This window comes from Puma concolor, chromosome C2, assembly GCF_028749965.1.
Source record: "Puma concolor isolate L17-30 chromosome C2, mPumCon1.1.hap2, whole genome shotgun sequence".
Taxonomy (NCBI): domain Eukaryota; kingdom Metazoa; phylum Chordata; class Mammalia; order Carnivora; family Felidae; genus Puma; species Puma concolor.
In genome coordinates this window covers 131130076-131145244 of record NC_141675.1, presented here as the reverse complement: position 1 = coordinate 131145244, position 15169 = coordinate 131130076, and the positions used below count along the sequence as shown (strand labels likewise).

Below are 15169 nucleotides of genomic sequence, written 5' to 3'. Positions count from 1 at the left end.
ATCATAAATAATTGTTGATATAGTACAGTTTGAATAAACAAATGTCTCTACTTTGTATGTTCGACAACTACATTATACCTGGAAATTAGTATATGCTTAGTAAAAGTTGGATAAATGAATGAATGAAAGGAGAAACTTGATAAATTAGTATTAAGGGACTCCAGTTAGTGGATGCTTTTTCTAAAATTGACCTCACTTTTGACTTCACTTATTTCCTACCTTCATTTTTTATTTATTCTGATTTTCTTAACTGTATCTGTCCCAAGCTTTTTTGTTTGTTTTACTTGTATTAGATACTTATTGTAAAGAAATATTTTTAATGTTTAAAGAAATAAATAAGAAAGTAAAAATCATCAATAAGTCTACCATGCAGACATAAACATTTTGGAGGAAAACCTTCCTTAGTTTGAAATATACATGTGCATATACATATACATATATACATAAAACATTTTAGGAAAATAAACCTTACCATACATACTGTTTTGTAGCTTACCTTTTCTCCCCTTGTGCTATGTAACGGAGACTTTCTTTACCAATAAATAGTGATTTATACACATCATTAGTTTTAATCCACCGTATGTATCCAATTAGACTAATCCCCCACTATTAGACGTTTACATTGTTTCCATTTTTTTTGCCATTAAAAAAATACTGATATTAACATCCTTGCTCATATGCCTTTGTGCACATATGTTAGTAAAAAATTTATGTAGGAAAATATCTTGGATGTTTAATTGCTGAATCAAAGGGTAATAGCCATTAAGCATTTTGACACATATTGCTAAATTATACAAAAGATTGTGCCAAAATATATTCTGATAAACAATGACTACCCCATCTCAATATACACTACTCAGCTACCTATTATAATTACCTATAAACTGCCTGGAAGCCTGCCTGGTACACAGAGCTCAATCAATTTTATATCTTCATCCTCATCATCCTCATTATCACCTTTATAGTATTATTAATAATGTATCCATGTCTGTAAGTTTAAAATAATTTTTTGTTTCTCAGGAGGACTAAGAAAAGCACAGAAATATTGTCTTACTAAATTATAGACATTTTATATAATATTTTGTTACTGCTCAGTATTATGCTATTTAATGCAATGGACATTCATCTGTTTTATCGCTATTGACAGTAAGTAAAAAATATGAAAACAGTATAATTTTTATATTTTGTTACTGCTATGTATTGTACTGTCTTAAATGCCAAGTTGAGATTTTCTTTTTTTTTTTAATTTTTTTTTTTAACGTTTTTATTTATTTTTGAGACAGAGAGAGACAGAGCATGAACAGGGGAGGGGCAGAGAGAGAGGGAGACACAGAATCTGAAACAGGCTCCAGGTTCTGAGCTGTCAGCACAGAGCCGACGCGGGGCTCGAACTCATGGACCCTAGATCATGACCTGAGCCAAAGTCGGACGCTTAACCGACCAAGCCACCCAGGCGCCCCCAAGTTGAGATTTTCAATATAAGCTCTTTAGAATGACAACGATGAAAATAATGTATAAGATTCATATTACAGTGTCACATCAAAAGCACAAAATAAAAGAAGTATATGTTAAATAGGAAAGGTTTATCTTTTAATTTAAGTATAAACTTGTTAATAATCTCTTTTAACATGTACAACAATTGCATTACATTTTTTCCCACATTTTGAAGAGATGTGGTTTATTTATATTTTTGTTAGAGAAGTACAGTTGTTACAGCTAAGTGATATTAAAGGACATAGGTTATTTGGTGGTCTCCAGTCAAATTATAATAATGGCCCCCTTCTAAAAATGAAGTTTCACATAAACCCCCTAGAGATCAAACAATTGAAAATGATGATTTTTACATTTTTCACAGTTTTTAAATGAATATCTCATTTTGTTTGTGGATTCTTTGAAATATTTCCCTAGACTTCAGATTAGTTTCTGCTGATACTGTTCTTAAAGTATCTTTGCAAATTTACAGAAACTTGAATTTACAAAAAACAAATTTAATTTTTGAACTGATAATGCATGTACTGAAAATGGTTCTCTATTTTCCTGACCTACTAAAGTCTATTACTGGAAGGAAAATAAGGGGAAAAATAAACATGCGAAAAGAAACCTATAATAATTTTAAAAAAATGTTTGTTATATTAAAAACAAAAATATGTTTTTTTGATTTTCCAATTGTAGAACTCAAGAGACAAGCTAGCATTTTGAATTTTAAAATAGCCACTGAATTTGGGTTGCAAAATGATATAAACATGAAAAGGTCATATTTTATATCTGACAGCTTGATGGATATGGATTTTATTATTGATTTTATGGTATATGAAGACAGCTTGGTTTGTAATCAAAATGAACATAAACCACAACGTTTTCTGACTTTTTCCATTTCTAGCATTTTCTAACATCACATTTGCTCTAGGCTTTCAATAAACATATTCTTCCTGACCGATTCTGAAATTCTGAGGTTAAGAGGAATAAGGAAAGATATAATTAGCTTTTTCTTTCCCTTCAATTCAACTTGTGCAGCTGTTTGTGACTTATTACAGAGTTTTGACTTAAAAATCCTCTTACAACCACAAGCCAGATGAGAGGGGAAAAAAAAAAAAAAAACAAAAAAAACAAAAAACCACCCTACCTTACCTTTTCAACAAACAGGGAGGAGCAAAAGATCAGGGATCTTTTATGATAAAACCTACCAGACTCTGACAATCTTACAAAAGAGAAACCTTAATGAATTTCAGAATTTCTTTTGTGTTGAATCTCAGAGCTGCTTTTACTTTTACTGGATTCCAAATGAGAGTATACATTTTTCTTTGTTTGATGTGCTGGGCAAGATCTGGTAAGAACTTAATAATTTGATTTATCTTACCAAATTGTGTGTCAAATAATGAGTATAGTATTTTGATTCTGGGATAAAAAATTCTGTGACATCATGGTATGAAAGGAAATAGTATGACTGTGAATACTAACTATATCAAATGGTTAATTATGAATAAAGTTTGCGTGTGTGTGTGTGTGTATGTGTGTGTGTTTGGTAAATTTTATATTCTGTATTTTACTTAATTTCCAGTTAATAACTAAGTAAATAGAGAACAAATATTCAAGAGACAGAATAATTCAGTAATAGAGAAATTAAATCTATTTGAAAATCATGACTTGATAAACATCTTATTTCAATTTGAATGCTCAAATAATCTTACTTTTGAGGAAAATGTTTATATAGGTAAATTGTCAATTGCAAAACTAACAAGTAAACGTATACTACAACTTTTTTTTTGTCCTATTATGCTCAAGTGTGACTAAAACCAAAATTAGTTTATAGTAATAAAGTAGAACTTTATTCTCCTGTTTTACAGATTTATGGTAATAAAGTTTACTAATGTTAGTAATATCATTTATTTCTTTCTGGTAATAAAGTAGAAGTACTTGTTCTACTTTATGATAATGTTATAAATTTAAAATTCATGATGCATATAGATTTTTGTCCCTTGCAAAGGCAGATGATTTTGTTTTAAATTTTCTTTTAAAAAATTATTGACTGCATACTTGAATAACCTTAAAATATCACCTAGAAATTCAAATCATTTCTTGTTTCTTTTCAATTAGATATTTGAGTTTATCATAAATTCTAGAAATGTTTGAGTTTTATATTCAAATGCAGAATCTAAATGGTGCTAATATACAGTTTATTATATTTTTTCTCATTTAGATTTTTCTTGGTAGGCATTTTATATTTGTGTAATGCATGATAGTGCCACCTTAAATTGGAAGTCAGAGAAATTTGAAGTCTAAGCCCCTAACTTTTATGTCATTTAGAGTTGGCATTATCTTAGTATCATAGTTTCTACTCCAACCTCATGTGGCAGACTTTCTAAGATTATTGTTTTGATTAGTAGTTAGGAATTACCTAATTTTTCAATTGGAAACCCTCAGATATAATTACTAAGTATGTTTCTGTCTCTGTTGACTGAAATAGAACACAAGACCTTTTAGATATTAATAACAGTAAATAGAAAATAAGGTGAAGAATTCATATATTCTCAAAATCATTTGTAACCCATGCAAACTCTTGTGCTCTCTGTCATTTTCCTTGAAATCCCACATGCCTAGGGAATTTTGTTGAATTTTCATTAATTACTTTCATGTAAGTATGTTTTATTTAAACCATACATTCTCCTCCCTTCTCTGCTAGAGATTATTATAGATGTCTCTTAGCATCTCCTCAATCCTCACACTCCTCAACATGAGAATCATTATATGGTTATATCTGCCTTCAACAAAGGAAAAACATTCTGAAAAACTGAGATTAGTCAAATGTTTTTAAAAAAATTTTAATGGAAAAAATGGGAATGAAGAGATAGCTGAACAAACTGTACAGATATGTAGCGGTATGCATATATATTCAAATTATATGAATATACATTCTTGTTACAGTTTTTTGCTCATATAAGTGCTTAAACGGTAGTTGTAGTTGCTGCTATTATCATAGCAAGGGGCAGCAAATGTTTCTGAAGGGCTGGTTGATCAATATTTAAGGCTTTGAGGGCCATATGATTTCTGCTGCATCTATTCAGCTCTGTCATCATAATGTGAAAACTGCCATAGATAATTCATAAATTAATGAGTATGGTTGTGTTCTAATAAAATTTATTATAGACACATTTGAATTTATTGTAATTTTCACGTGTCACAAAATATTATTTTAATTTTTTTCAACCATTTAAAAATGTAAAAACCTGCCTTATCTTGCCAGCCGGATTTGGCCTACTGGCCATACTTTGCCAATTCTCTTGTTCCGGTAATCTGGAAGAGATATTAAAGATAAATTAGGGATTCATAGGGGGCTAAGTCAGGTAAGCACCTGACTCTCGATTTTGGCTCAGGTCATGATCTCATGGTTCGTAGGTTCTAGCCCTGCATCAGGTTCCATGCTGTTAGCATGGAGCCTGCTTGATGTTCTCTCTCTGTCTCTCTCTCTCTCTCTCTGTCTCTCTCTCTGCTTCTTTCCTGCTCATTCTCACTCTTTCTCAAGATAAATAAGAAAGAAACTTAAAAAAAATAATTCTTCTTTCTCATTTTACAGTTGAAGAAAGTGAAATTCAGAAAAATGGAGTCACTTTTCTAAGATGATAGATAGCACTTATCATATGTAATACAAAACACCTGGGAGTCTTGTTTAAAATACAAATTCTTATCCCATAGGCAGGAAGTGAAGTCTAAGATTCTGCAGTTCTCATAAACTCCCAGAAGATGCCTGTGGGTATATGGGACTGCCCTTTGAGTAGTGAGAGTATAGACATTTGTAGAACTTTATTTAGTGGGCTGTTTGTAGGGCAGTGGTCTTTCTGAAACTCATGGCATTCTAAGCTCATGGACTCAATAAATTCATCATTATGTAATTGTATAAAAATTTATATATTTGTATAAAAATTTTGTACAATTTATGTAAATGTGTATAATTTGTATTTAAAAATCTGATATGACTAGTAATTCATTTCCACTGATCTGCTAAAATCAGATGACTACAAGCAACTTATTGTACAAAATTTATTGGTACAATTTATTGTACCAAATTGTCTTTAAAATAAGGGGAACATGCAAGAACATGGAATTTGCAATTGAAAGACCCAGATTCAAGTCCTGGCAGCTTATAATCCCAGACAAATCACTTAGCTTCTGTGAACCTCAGTTTCCTCATTTTTAAATGGAAGTAAAAGTTATAATACTGTCTCACTGCATTGAGAAGCTTAAAGGAGATAAAGTACGATTTGGTCAGTTATAAATTAGGTTAGAATAATCCCCTGTTTTCTTCCCATATACCTTTTCTCTGTAATTGTCTCAGATTAACTTCCAGGTATAAGCCTTCATGTTATATCTACCTGTACACAGTTGTGGTAGACTTGTATGGACTACCTATATCGGAATCCCCTGGGTTATGCATTTTAAAATGCAGATTTACCTACGAAACCAGAATCTCTGGGGATGGGACCAGGAAACTACACTTTGAACAAACGTTCCCAGTCATTTTTTACACCCATTTTTTAAAACCATGCTTGAGAATTCTTGGCCTCAAGACCTATCAGACATCAAGTTTATTTTGTGTGTGTGTAGTCAGCTTCATTTTTAACAACTTTCCAAATATTTGCACAGTTAGAAGAGTTGTGGATTGAATATCTGGACTACTTATGACTTGTTAAATAAGTGTACATTTTCTAAATGTGCTTTGGTTGCTTCAGAATCAGAAAATTAAGGATACTTTTACCTTTAATTTTGCTTTCTGCCTTTAGCCTTCCGAGATATTACAGTTCTACCTACAGTTTTGTGTCTTAACTGGCTCTATGACCATAAAAATCTCTGATTTTGTAGCTATAAAGTCAGTCTACTGTTTGGTACCTGATATTTTGCTAGCCCCCAAAGGTCTTCATTCTTTTTATTACACATGAGTATAATTAAGCTAGTGAACTTATGTTGCTCAACTGTTTACATAGTAACTTGTGCTGTGAATATGGTTATGCTTTTCAGATATCACTCATAAATGTTCTGTTGCTTCTAATTGTGTGACCTTTCTTCATATATAAAATGAGGGAAAGGATAGCAAATACAAAAGCACCACAGTGCCCAACACAGAGTGAGTGCTAAATAACCATTAGCCATTATTACTATCATTGATGGTTTTGTTTATAGGTGTTAACAAATATGTTTTGTTTTCAGAAATGGGGAAAAGAGAAAAGAGGTTTTCATGGAGTCTTTTTAGGGTGAGTGTGGGATTTCCGAGGATTATCAAAGGAAGTAGCAGTAGACCTTTCCAGAATGTGTTGGGATTTTTGGCTTTCTTTGGTTGGGTTTTGAGGCTCCTCTGTTATTGGCTTGGTCAACACTGAAAGTTACAAGGCAGACTAACTGGTCTTAGCAGCTTACTAAGTATGAAAATAGGTTTGGAATCAAAGAATGTTAGAATAATACAAGTCATAGGGAGCATTTGCTTCAACTCCTTGCATTTAAAGAAACCAAGACTCAGAGATGAGAAGATTTACTCAGAGTCACAAGAGATATTTGAGGAGGCTAGAGGCACTTGGGTCTCAGCTGCCCATGTCCAGGGCACTGTCCATGTTTCTGGACTCTGTCCATTTTGATCCCCTTGTCTTCATCACAGCCATTGTCACTGTAATGGAAATATATTTCAGAGATACAACTGAACAACTTAGAATGATTATCCTAATTCCACCATATGTCTTTGATATTTTTTAACAATTTTACTGCTTCTGGAATTGAAGTCTCAGAAGATTTTCAGAATTCTTTCTCAGTGTACCTCTGTTGAGATTACTAGAGTCATCATCTCCGTACATATTTGGCAATGGAATCTGATACTGTGCCCCTGCTACTGAATTTCTTACCACAATAGAATTACTTACTGTATTCTCTAGACCCTCAATTTGTTATTTTTCAAACAGGATTTAAAAAAATGATACTTGCCTTTCTGTTCTCAATATATTCATCCTTTTGCTGTTAACTTATTTTTGCTATTGTCATTATCAATTAATTGAAGCCTATTTAAATCATTTTTCATTAGTGTAAAATTAATGCATATTTTAGATCTAGAACATTTAGAAAATGGTGAAATACAAAAAAATAGAAAACACACATAAAAATACAGAAAAAACGACTCCAATATTGCCAACAACTAAGTTGTTTTATTTCCTATCAGTTCTATTATAATAAATATGTATGTGTGCACAAATGTGTATGTTTTTAGTGTAATATATATATATACATATATATATAACAGATAAAACTTACAACTGTGTATTAACACACACGTATATATAGATTATATAAATTTTTTGATTGCTGCATACAGCCCCCATCATATGAATACACCATTAATTTATTTTTCTAGTCTCTCATTTCTGTGCATTTAGTTGATTCTCAAATATTCACTGTTAAAAATCCTGTGATATAAATTGATGTTATTAATGGGTATAATAAAAATGTGATAAGAAAATATTGTAATTTTTATTTGATTTTTAAGAAGATTAAGTACATTTTGATAACTTTATGAGCCATTTTCATATTTTATTTTATAAAATATTTGTTTATATCTTTCACTTGGTATTCAGGTGGGTATTCTTTTTCTTCATTTATACTTACTTGTAAGCATATCAATTCCTTTCCTACCTTACATTGAAAATATTTCCCTAGCTTATATATTTTGTCTTTTGGCTGGTATATAGTTTTTATGTACAGAAGTTTTAAATTTATGTGCTGTGAAATCTATTAGTCTCCTACTTTATAGTTTCTTTTGTTTTTATGCTAAAAATTCATTCCTCAAACTGAGGTCATGTACATATTAACTATATTTTTCTAGGTCATATAATTTAATTTTTACATGGCATTTTTAAATAGGACTAACATCAATTATCCTTGTCATTGTTTATTTAAAAATCCATTATCTTTGACCATGAATTGCCATAATTATTATGGGTAATATAGTTTATTTCTGGATGTTCCCATTTAGTTTCATTGATCTGTATATCAATTCTTGATGCAGTTTCAGGGCCTCTTTTTAATTAGTTTATAATATAAACATAATTTTAATCATGCCCATTTATTATCTTTAAAATATCATTCATTTTCCTTGAGCATTTATCCCCTCCCTGGAAAGATCTCATTGAGACCTTAATTTAGAATCATATTACACATATAAATTTAATATGAGTAGAATTGATTTTGTGATTAATAGATCTTCCATTCTGGATCATGGTATATCTCAGTGTTTATTCAAATCTTTTATGTTCCTTTGTAATATTTTTAAGCTTTGTTTTTCTTTTAGGGGCACTGTATATTTCTCTTTCCCTTCTGGTCTTCTTTCCTTTTCTCTTTTTCCTCCTTCTTTTCTTCATCCTTTCTTCTTTCTTCTCCTCTTTTCAAAGGGCTAGTTAACTTGCAAATCATAGGAACCTGGTTCAAACTAGCTAAGGAAAGAAGGAACTTTATTTATTTATTTATTTATTTATTTATTTATTTATTTATTTATTATTTATATTTAAATTTTGTTTAGTTAACATGTAATGCAATATTGGGTTCAGTTGTAGAGTTCAGTGATTCGGCACTTACATACAACGCCCAGTGCCCATCCCAACAAGTGCCCTCCTTAGTACCCATTACCCATCTGGCGCATCTCCCACCCACCTCCCTCTGTCAGCCCTCAGTTTTTTTCTCTATTGTTAAGAGTCTCTTGCGGTATGTTTCCCTCTCTCTCCACCCCCACAACTTCCCATATGTTCATATGTTTTGTGTCTTAAATTCTACATGTTAGTGAAATCATATGGATTTGTCTTTCTCTGATTGACTTATTTCACTTAGCATAATGCATTCTGGCTCTATCCACGTTGTTGCAAATGGCAAGATTTCATTCTTTTTGATGGTTTATATATATATATATATATATGTATATATATATATATAACTTAACCATATATATATATATATATATGGGTGGAATATATATATATATATATATATATATATATATATATATATATATGGAAGTAATTATGTCATATAACTGAAAATTTTTGCATTAAATACCACTGGATCCAAGTACTGAAAAAAAAAAAAAAAGATTGCCGTCTGTAGCTTCAGGATTTATTTCCTTATAGCTTGAAATCTGGAAAGAAAGCCACTTTCTCTCCCATGGTCTATATCAACCTACCCCAAAGGGTCCTGAATGGACCTGTTTGGATTTTACATTCCCCTGTGGTCTAATCTTGGGTCTAGGTTGTTTGGGTATTCAAATTGGTCTAGGATGAAGGGAGAGCATATCTTTATGGTTAGCTCCAAAAATTCACTTACTGTGGGGGAAGTGTTGAAAAAGAAAAGCTGGAGAACTGTAAATATAAAATATATTTGCAGAAATTATTAATATTTATATTTTTGTGGGTTTTAATAATTTTATTATATTTTATATTGACTATTGCTAATATGAGCCAAGGCTAATGATTTTTATATATTTATATATCTGTTTTTAAATATTTATTATTTAAAAATTTTTCAAGGTTATTTATTTTTGAGAGAGAGACAGAGAGTAAGTGGGGGGAGGGGCATAGACAGAGGGAGAGAGAGAATCCCACGCAGGCTCTGAACTGTCAGCACAGAGCCCAGTGTGGGGCTTGATTTTGCAAACCACAAAATTATGACCTGAGCTGAAACCAAAAGTCAGAGGCTTAAGCAACTGAGCCACCCAGGTGCCCATTTAGTTTTATTTACTTTTTGAGAGAGAAAGACACGCACAGAGTGAGCAGGAGAGGGGCAGAGAGAGAGGAGACACAGAATGTGAAGCAGGCTCCAGGCTCTGATCTGTCAGCACAGAGCCTGAAACAGGACTTGAACCCATGAACTGTGATATCATGACCTGAGCCAATGTCGGAGGCTTAACCAACTGAGCCACCCAGGTGACTCTTTTATGTGTGTATATTAAAACTTCCCCTTGGATTAATTTTTTGAGTTCCTGTTTTCATATTTTTAATAGAATATATCACATTAAGCAAGTTATGTCTGTACCCAATGATTATATTTCTTTTCTTACATATATTTTTTGCTGGGGGGCCTTGAATTTTTTTATTTTTTGAATTTTTTAAAAATAGTTCATTGTAAAATTGGCTTATATACAACACCCAGTGCTCATTCCAACAAGCACCCTCCTCAGTGCCCAACACCCATGTCCCCTCTCTGCCCCTCCCCGTCAACCATCAGTTTGTTCTCTGTATTTAAGGGTCTCATGTGGTTTGACTCTAGCTACTAGCTATCATAGGGTAGTTCTATTTTTAATTTTTTGAGGAACCTCTACACTGTTTTCCAGAGCAGCTGCACCAGTTTGCATTCCCACCAACAGTGCAAGAGGGTTTCCTTTTATCCACCTTCTCACCAGCATCTGTAGTTTCCTGATTTGTTCATTTTAGCCACCGAGCTGTGTGAGGTGGTATCTCAGTGTGGCTTTGATTTGTATTTCCCTGATGAGTGACGTTGAGCATCTTTTCATGTGTCTGTTGGCCATCTGGATGTCTTCTTTGGAAAAGTGTCTATTCATGTTTTCTGCCCATTTCTTCACTGGATTATTTGTCTTTCAGGTGTTGAGTTTGGTTCTTTTTCTTATATTGTTGCTGAGTTAGACAGAAGAATGTATGACAGCAGATGTTTTATATTTTTTTAATTTTAATGGAAATAATGTCACTAATGTTTCATCACTAATATGACAATCGTTATTGGCATGTAATAGGTAATATTTTGTCATTTTAATAAAATACACTTCTATTTTTAATTTATATAATATAGTATTAACTCTTGTTCTAGTTTTATGCTGTGGACTGTGCTATGGACTGTATATGCTTGTGAGTGTGTTATTTGGGAATTTTGCCTTTAATTGTTACATGAGTTGTAGTAATTTATAGCTCCTGTATCTATCTATGTGGATATTTGCCCTATTTTTGTTATGCTTGATATTAGAGATATTCTAGCTTCTAAAAATGATTAAGCTTTATGATTTTCTCTGTTTTGTAAAAAAAATAGAACTTTACTATAAGTTTTTTTTAACTTTATTGAGGTATAACTTATATATGCTAAAATGTACTCATTTAAGAGTATACTTTGATGAGTTTTTAAAAATATGTGCACCACATTTTACATGGCATGTAACAGTCTTATCAAAAAATAAAATATTTATTGAATTACCAAAAGTTAGCTCTTTGCAAGTAACCCCCTCTCCTTGTCTGGTTTTAAACAAATCTGACCTGCTTTCTGATTCTAGATTAAATATCCCTTTTCAAGAATTTCATAAAAATGGGATTAAACAACATGTACTTTTCTTTGTGGAACATGTTGTTCAATATCATGTTTTTGAGTCTTATCAAAGTTGTTGCATGTATGGGCAGCTTATTCCTTTTTATTGCTGGGTAGTGTTACATGGTATAATTATGCCACAATTTGTATACCTATACTCCTTTTATTGACATGCAGGTTTTTTCCAGTTTGGGGTCCTTATGAAAAAACGTCTATGAGCTTGTACATGTTGTGGACAAATGCTTTTATTTCTCAGAGGTAAACAATTGAAACTGATTTTTTAGGGTCATAAAAGTATATACTTAATATTTTGAGAAATTGCTAAATAGTTTTCCAAAATATATCATTTTGTTACTTCCCTTAGCAATGAAGGATGCTTCAAGTTGCCCTACATCCTCACCTATACTTGGTTCTGTCAATATTTTTTTTTAAGTTTATTTTTGATACAGAAAGAGAGAAACTATGCACCAGTGGGAGAGGGACAGAGAGGGAGAGAGAGAAAATCCTGATGCGGGGCTTGATCTCTCCAAGTGAGAGATCATGACCTGAGCCGACATCAGGAGTTGGATGAACCAGCCGGGTGCCCCTCCGTCTTTTTAATTTTAGCCTTTCTAGTGGGTGTGTAGTGATATTATTATTTTAATTTAACTTACATTTTACTGGTGACTAGTGATGTTGAGCATGGATCTTAGGCCATTATACCATCTTTTGTTAAGTGTCTTCAGTTATTTTGACAATTCTGAAAAATTGAGTTCGTGTGTTTAACATATATGTGTATATAAACACTCAGATTCCCTCCACCCCACCATATTCTGGTTACAGGTGATTTTCAGGTGTTCATATTACAAGCCTACATATTCACATTCTTTTTTTTTTTTTTTAATTTTTTTTTTCAATGATTATTTATTTTTGGGACAGAGAGAGACAGAGCATGAACGGGGGAGGAGCAGAGAGAGAGGGAGACACAGAATCGGAAACAGGCTCCAGGTTCTGAGCCATCAGCCCAGAGCCTGATGCGGGGCTCGAACTCACGGACCGCGAGATCATGACCTGGCTGAAGTCGGATGCTTAACCAACTGCGCCACCCAGGCGCCCCAACATATTCACATTCTTAACGATGAGTGTCTTTTCAGGAACAGACATGTTTCATTATGACTGTCCAATTTATCACCTTTTTCTTTTATGTTTCACACTCACTGTAATCTTGTCTGAGAAATATTTGCTTACTTCAAGATCATTAATATTTTCTCTCAATATTACAGACATATAGCCTGCTGCCTGCCAGAGAATGAAGCTGAATCAAAGCAAGTAGAGTTGAGAGAATGAAAAGAGGAAAAGATGAGTCTCTCACTCTAGAGCTAGTTTAGCTCTCTTAAAACCAAATGTGACCTTTCTAGGGTCTCTGTTGAATGTCCATGATGTTCCTTAGGGTCTTTCTACTCTGGCTAGCCAGGGCTTCATTGTCTCCCAGAGCATTGTGACCTCTGGAACTGTTCAGTTTACAGCTCTTTGTGGAGTTTCACACTATGCATGCATAGGTCTGTATACAGCAACCGATTCTTCGGGACCCCTCTGCAGATTTCAAGCCTCTGCCTCTTTAGAGCCACTTCTTTTGCAGCATATAATCTAGAAATTCTAGTTGTTTTACTCTCCTCAAACCCTGATCTTTCTCCCCAACTTGGTAACATCATCATGCTCTCCTTGGGTCCAAACTTCCTGCACTAAGGGAGACTATCTCTAGGCAGGAAGCTACTAGATTATAGTGTTCACATAATTTGTTTCCTTTCTTTTAGAGATCACAGTTCTGTGCTTTTTGTTGTCCAGTGTCTAAAGTTTCATATACACATTTTATCCACTGTTCGAGTTATTTACAGAAGTAAGAGAAGTATGGAATCTGATATATTTCATGACAGGAATTGGATTCTAGAAGGTTTTGTTTTAATTGTGGTAAAACACATATAAAAATCACCATTTTAATAATTTTTACAGTTCAGTGGCATTAAGTACACTCACATTTTGTGCAACCATTGCCACTATCCATCGCCGGAATGTTTTCATCTTTCCAAACTGAAACTCTATACCTATAAAAAACATAGTTCCCCATTTTCCTCTCCTTCCCAGCCCCTGGCAACCACTATTCTATTTTATGTCTCTCTATATTGACTACTTTAGGTACTCATGTAAGTGTAATCATGCAGTATTTGTATTTTTGTGACTGGCTTATTTCACTTAGTATAATGTCTTCAGAGTTCTCCCGTGTTGTAGCACATGTCAGAATTTACTTTCATTTTAAGGCTGAATAATATTTTATTGTATGTGTATACCAGATTTTGTTTATACATTGATCTATTGATGGATGCTTGGATTGCTTCCACCTTTTGGTTATTATAAATAATGTTTCTATGAACATGGGGGTATAAATATCTCTTTGAGTCTCTGCTTTCAGTTCTTTTAGGTTTATACCCAGAAGTGGAGTTTCTAGATTATATTGTTATTTTATTTTTAATTTTTTAAGAAACCACCATACCATTTTCCATTCCCATCAGCAATGGGCAGCATTCCAATTTTTCCACATTCTTGCCAACAATTGTTATTTTGTGTTTCTTGGTAGTAGCTACTTCTTTTACCTTCAGATTCTAATGGAATTGAAGTGGTATCTCATTATGGTTTTGATTTGCATTTCTCTAATGATTAGTGAGATTGAGCATTTTTTCATGTGCTTATTAGCCATTTGTATATCTTATCTATATGTCCATTCAAATCTTTTGCCAGTTTTTTATTGGTTGTTTGTTGTTATTGAATTATGGGAGTTCTTTATGTATTCTGAATATAAATCCCTTATCAGATATATGATTGTTAAACATTTTCTCCCATTCCCTGGATTGCCTTTTCACTCTATTTATAATGTCCTTCAATGCACAAAAGTTTTTAATTTTGATGAAGTACATTTCATCCTTTTTTCTTTTATTGTCTGTGCTGTTTTTGGTGATTCTCAAAAAGTAATTTTGAGACCCAAAGTCTTGAGGTTTTCTCTTGTATTTTCTTCTAAGAGTTTTATGGTTTTAGTTCTATTATGTCCTTCTTTATCTCTTGTAAGAATTTTTAACTTAGAGTCTATTTTCTCTGGTAGAAGTATAGATGTCCCAATCTCTGTTCTTTTCTTATCCCAAACTTTATTGAGGAATAATTGACAAATATACTTGTGTATATTTAAATTGTACAATGTGATGATTTGATACACATATGCATTGTAGAATGATTACCAAGATCAAGATAATTAATACATCCATCACCTCTCAAAATTAACACTTTTCCTGTGCATGATGAGAATGCTTAAGATTTACTC

General features: G+C 32.6%; 1 protein-coding gene across 9 annotated transcripts in view; it reads left to right on the top strand.

The window, feature by feature from the left end:
- LIPI (lipase I) overlaps nt 1-15169 on the top strand; it is a 72143-nt gene that overhangs the window by 3420 nt on the left and 53554 nt on the right. The gene's annotated exons all lie outside the window — the stretch shown is intronic.